This window comes from Vigna radiata, chromosome 11, assembly GCF_000741045.1.
Source record: "Vigna radiata var. radiata cultivar VC1973A chromosome 11, Vradiata_ver6, whole genome shotgun sequence".
In the NCBI taxonomy this organism is placed as follows: domain Eukaryota; kingdom Viridiplantae; phylum Streptophyta; class Magnoliopsida; order Fabales; family Fabaceae; genus Vigna; species Vigna radiata.
Window position 1 is genome coordinate 18772835 of NC_028361.1, and position 6880 is coordinate 18779714.

Here is a 6880-nt window from a genome sequence, read left to right on the forward strand (position 1 = left end):
GTGGTTAAACTTCATGGTTTTTCTCGTACAATAATTTTCGAAAGGGATCCAAAATTTCTTAGTTTGAAAGACCTTATGGTCTAGATTAAGGACTAAGTTATCTTTTTCTACTACTTGTCATCTACAAACAGATGGACAGATAGAAGTAGTTAATAGAACATTATATACTTTGTTGAGGGTAATCTTAAAAGGAAATCACAAATCTTGGGATGAGTATCCTCCCCATATTGAATTTGCTTATAATAGAGTAGTTCATAGAACTACTAAATTATCTCTTTTTGAGGTTGTATATTGTTTTAATGCACTCATACCTTTGGATTTAATACCTCTTCCTACTTCTTTTGATTTTGTTCATAAAGAAGGATTATCTAAATCACAATTTATCAAAGATCTTCATGAGAGGGTTAAAACACAAATTCAACAACAAACTACGATATATAAAAAGTATAGTAATAAGGGGAGAAAAGAATTGATCTTAAAAGAAAAGAACTTAGTTTGGCTTCATCTTAGAAAAGAAACATTTCCCAAATATATATATAAATATGCATGTTAATTAACTACTTTATATATGATTTTCATTTGTTTTGACCGATTATTTTCGTGTTCTTGTCCTTCATAGGAGCATTCTACTTTCTCTCTCACTAGTGGAAACACTTTATTCCGAAGAACCCATCTTTTGAAGGTTAGTTTTCGTTTTCGTTTTCGTTTTGAAGAACTTATTTGTTTTTTTTTTGTTGAACTTGTTTGTTGTTGTTATTTGGTTGAACTTGTTTTTCTTGTTGTTTGATTGAACTTGTTTGTTGTTTGTTGTTGATAATATACTACACATTCATAGTTAATGCTTTATAAAATATCAAAAACTGAAATTTGTTGTTTTTCTGCTTTTCAGGTCTCGTAGAATTGTAAAAAAATATCACAATTAATTAAAAAAACAAAAAAATTGTGTAACGTCGAATATTGATAAAATTCGATGTCAATTTGATTAACGTCGAATTTTTTAAATTCGACGTCAATTTAACGTCTTCCGATATGACGTCGACCTCGAATTCGACATGAAAGACTAAAAAACAACGACATTATATGATATTTTTATACTACTGAACCTAATTTTGATAAAAAAAATTAAAAACTTCAAACATATTTATCTTTCTAACATTAATAATCCAGCTAGAAAAAAAAAAAAAAACCTTTAAGATAAATAAATCTTTGGTTTGACAGAAGAAAAATAAGAGGAAAAAAAGTAAAAAAGAGAAAAAAAAAATTAAAAAAATAGGAATGTTTTGGTATTCTAAAAATAGATTGAATTCCACATATTTTTTTTATTTTTCTTTTTATCTATTTTAATCCATTATTTCACTTCTTATTTTTCTATTTTCTTCACTCCAACACCTTTCACTTTTATTTGTTATACTTTGATTCACTTTTTTTTTTTTTTATTTCCCCCTCTACCAAAGAAGTAAGATCACACACAAATCTCCACAAGTTACGGCCATTACATAAATCAGAAAAAGAAAACAGACCACACATGCAACATAACATATATATATATATATATATATATATATATATATAGTAGTTACGATATCATATTTGGAATAATTTGTGCTTACTTTTTTTTCAACTTGAGTTCCAAAATATACTTAAATTATTGTTGCTTTGAACCTCATATATGTTATAAAATCGTACATCGACATGAAATTACTATAAAATATATTTGTGGAATTTTAAGAGAGGTAATAAATAATCACAATACCCAACACACGCATCCATACTTGACGTTGTATTCGTGCTCATGTTAAATCTAAACATAGTAACTTGTTTTTCTTCATTGATCTACCTAAAAATGTTTGTAAGAGTAAGACTCCATCCAATCATTTATCTAATTTTACTTTAACTTTATACGATAAAGAATCTTGCAACACCTAAACACAAAACTAATATTAGACTAAATTAATGGTTTTGAATTTAAATAGTTGGTATGAGACTAATTTAATTAATAGTTTTAAATTTAAATAATTGAGTGAATAATACATGTAGTATATAAAAGCAAAAAGTACGTTATGATATGCCGAATTTATTAAAATATAATTTTCTGCTATGTCATAAAATATAGAGACCTGTTATGATACTTAGAATTATGATGTGATATCACTAATCATAATAGATTATTTTTATCAATCATAAAAAATGATTTTTTTCACTAGTGATATATGATGAGAGAATATTATTTTAATTAATGTTAGTTAGAAATTAGATATTAAATAGGTACCATTCAACAGTCTACTACTTCTGAAGAAAACATAAATCACTATTGTGATTAACTAGAAGAAAAGTACGTAACTAATAACACTAGTGATTTTCAAACTAGGGTTTTAGTCATATATTGCAACGGTAACTATCTGATTTCAATAGCAGGATTTCTTAGAAGGTTACAAAGTTAGGTAGTGATACATATCTTAGCCGAAAACTACGTAACTTTCAAAAGCAATTTGCCAATTGTATAAGCTATTTTCCTTCCTACACTAGCCTAACTATATTATCTTATATGAAAAATCCAAAAAAAAAAATCAAAAAATAAACAAATTGAATGGCCAATCACCAAGTTGCTTCTCGTTTGAAAAAATTTCTTGACCGTTGACTTTAACTTTAAGCAGTCTAAGTCGATGTTATTAGTTGACCACTTTAACTTAGGTTGGTGTTGATCATGATGTAGTTGATTTTTTCTAAATTATTATATCAACCAAATGTTTCTTTATTTTCCCCATCTTTCTCGTAAATTTAAATTATATTTTAACTATGCTAAATAACTGTTTTTCATATTTTAATTAGTATTTTTATCTAAAATCTTGCGTAAGAAACTTTGGAAGATAAGTAATATTTAGAAATCATATTGGAAGAATTTAACCTTAAGAGTCATGTAATATAAGTTGGATATTCTCATCTAAAATTAGAAAACTCCCACGAAATCCTGATATTTACTAAATAAATTTTGCAAGTTTGGTAATTAGTATTGAGACAAACTTGGTTAACATGATGAATTTAGTGATAACATTTATTCAGCTCAATATGATATCGTATTCTTTGTGGTATATATAATAGTATAATGGTCTTAAAGTATAATAAATATTCATTGTCAATCCTTATTTTGTTCTTGTTCTATCTTAATTTATTTGTATTTGTACCTAGTTGATTGTGATACATGAAGTATCCATGTACGACGGACTTTTCATAACGTAGAAATTACAAAGTTGTACTGCACTTCTAGAGCATGATAGGCAAATTCGTAATAGATATTTGAATAAGATATAGGCATCAAACTTGCCACATAATGTCAAAGTAATTTATACATATTTTCATAAGCTTGTATTTATCTATTTTTTTATTTAAAAAATAAATAGATGAAAAATTATCAGCAAAAATTGAAATGTATAAATTAATAATAAGTTAATATAAACTTATTTGAAAAAAACTTCACACCTGATTAAGTATCTTCATATTATTAATATAAACAATGGATATGCACATTGAATCAAGTTAGATAATTAGGATTACAATTTAGAAGCAAAATCAGTTAGACGATTAGGATCTCGGATAAGTTCTTGGTTTCTCCCTTTCTCTCCTTTTTTTTTAAAGAAATCCTATTTAAGTTAGGGATTTCATTTCTTTATATGTATACGAGAAAATTACAAACCTTTAATAATAAGAGATTAGTTTTCTTATCTCTGTTTTTATCTCCTTTTTCTTTTCTTGTTTTCTTCAAGATCTAGTAGTAATGTTGAAGCCTCTTTATAGTAATGAAGGACATTATCGGCGACCAGCGTCCTTCGAAAAACGCTAAAAACTGTCGGTAATCAACCCTTATCGAGGGCCTGCCGACGGTCAAAAAACTGTCGGAAAAACCTTTGTCCCTAACCATTACTGAAGACTTTTGCCCTTCGGTAATTACCGTGGGCAAAAGCCTTCGGTAATTACCGAAGGACAAAAGCCTTCCGTAATTACCGAGAGCCAGAAGCCTTCGGTAATTACCGAAGGGCGAAAGTCCACGGTAAATTCTTCGGTTTCATCCACTGAAATATGGTGATATTTGTCTTTCTTATCCAATCACACATACCTGCATAAAATGTTCACAACACAGACAGACCTGTAGTGCAAAGATTTGTGAGATAAATTTAAGGAAATGTTCTGCGAAGGATATTCATTCGATTAAACAAGGAGAAAGGAATGTAAGTCAATTTTTTATTAATTTAAAAATCCTTTGGGAAGAATTAAAGTCTCTTAGACTCATATCATATTGCACTCGTGATGTTCCTTATGGTTGTGATCTATCTAAAATCTCTCTCAGTTTTTTGAGAAATAGGACATGTTTGTTTTTTTGAAAGGCCTAAATGATACTTATAACATTGTGACAATATAAATTCTCTTAATGGAGCCTTTTCCTAACATCAATCGTGTCTTATCTCTTATCATGCAATAGAAAAGACAAATTATTGGCATCACCAAACCTATATTCGTCAAGCTTCCCAACAATTCTGTTGTCACTACTCAATATGCAAGGACCATTCAATTTTCAAAAAAAATTGCATTATCTTTAATGTTCTATATATTTTTTATTTCTCCTTTAACTTGGTATTTGTCCAAAGCTTAACCAGAGACATAAACTGCACTTTAATCTTTCCCTCTAAGATGTGTCAAATACAAGACAAATCTATCTTGAAGATGGTTGGATATGCTAATGTCTACAAGGGCCTATATTACTTATAATCTTTTCCTATTTATGATCAATATTTTATTCATAGATTTGTTCTTTCTTATAAATGTGTTTATGTTAACTTGTGACACTATAGACTAGGCTATCCTGGAAGTCATTAAATATTTTGTTTGGGTAATGAAATAAAATGACCAAGAAGTCATTAAATAATCACAAAGTAAATTTTATGGATCCAAAATATATTTTAACTAAAAATAAGAATATGAAATCCTAAAGTTAATTAAAACAAAAATCATATCGAAGTAATGCTTCATTTTAAAGCCATGCTCATTTTCTGATGATAAGTTTAATTATAATAAAAGATATTCACTAAGCTGTTTGTTGAAGAAAACTAAATAAATATACATTGAAAAATATAAATTACTTTTATTCTAGATATAATATGCTAAAAAATAATTGTTTTTTGTACTTTTTTCTCTTTATTTTTTCAAAGAATACCACTATGTTTTCTAATGGGAAATTAACTAGAAAAAGTATATGAATAAATAAAGTATTTATTTTATTTATAGAAGTAAAAATGAAGAAAAGTACAACAGAATTTCAATAATTTTTTATTTTATCTTTGAATCTTATAAAATTCATTATCTTTCGCTTTCTTTCATGCAATAATCCAGAGCATTGATCTTGTTCTGTTTTTGCTTGCATTAGTCATGTCAATTTATTACACATTGGAAAAAAGAAAAGTGCTAAATAAGAGAATTATTGCTAAAGAATTGCTTCATTTTCCTTTTACTGAAAGGACATAATTATTACTATAGATTTAAAAATGAAAAAAATAAAATAAAATAATGTCGATTATGTCATAGGTGACGTCATAGACAATCTACTGTTCCTGTCCTATAAACAAACAAATAATGAGGACTATTGTGGAACAAACTTCCAAACCGCCAAATGTTGTATCAGAAAGAAAATAACATTCTAAAATAATTTTATGTTTCCCTTTTGACTTTATGAATAGTGGAGTTTGATTTAATGAAACTAAAGGGACTTATGAAAAGGGTTTTTTTTTTTTTCATATTTAGGAATTTTTAAAATTTTACAATATTTTTAGTTTTTATAATTTGAGAGAAAGAAAATGGGTTAAATGTGTTGGGGATTTTCGTATGTGTTGTTGCCAAAATGACAAGTAAATCTTAGTTTTCAATTAGTCTTCATAAATAATGGAAGAAAAATAAAAACAACAAAACTATGGTAATGAACCTTTTAATGTTCATTATTCCCTCAATTATAAACAGCACATGCACATTTCTCTAGTCTTGTTCATGACAACAAAGCCATCAAATGTTAGTTGGTTAATTAGTATTCTATGTGATATTTAGATTATTAAAACTGAAAATAGAAAAGCCATGAGAGAGAATACAAATAAAATATAGTATGTAATAGATAATTTTAATTTTTAATAACTTTTATTATTTGATATATTTTTTATTATTTTATTGTTTCTTTGGGTCAAGTCTTTACATACTTGTTTTTGAACCTGAACTAGGTTATGATACCATTTGCATATTGGTAAAATATTGTTCGTTTTTTGTTAAGCCTTCACGGATTTGTTTTTAGTATCACTCTAAAAGACTTCTTATCATTAAAGGTATCTTATATGTATATAAACCTATATCTATCTTTGATTTTTTTTTTTTGTTTAATCATTCTGATAGTCCCTATTTTTGGTGATTTTTTCAGTTAGGTCCCTCATTTTTTCTTTTTCTCAATTGGGTCCCTATTTTTGAAAAATTGAAACAATTAGATCACAATCGTTAGTTCCGTACTAACACCGTTAAAAAGGGTGAGACGTGTCAACTTGTGATTTTTTTGAATTTTTTAAATATATTTTTAATTTTTATTTTTAATTTTTTTTTAAAATGCCACATGTCAAGTTGACATTGAGCTACGTAACAATGACAATGTGAGTTGACACTGATAATGCCACGTGTCACTATCATACCACGTGTCATTAGATTTGTCTCAATTTGGTCCCTATATTTTTAATTTGTCTCAATTTGGTATCTGTATTCTTATTTTGTCTTAATTTAGTCCTATTTTTTTAAAAAACTAAACAATTTTGTTTCTCTCCAAGTTCAAACAAAATTTTATTTGTATATAAATCTTTACAAA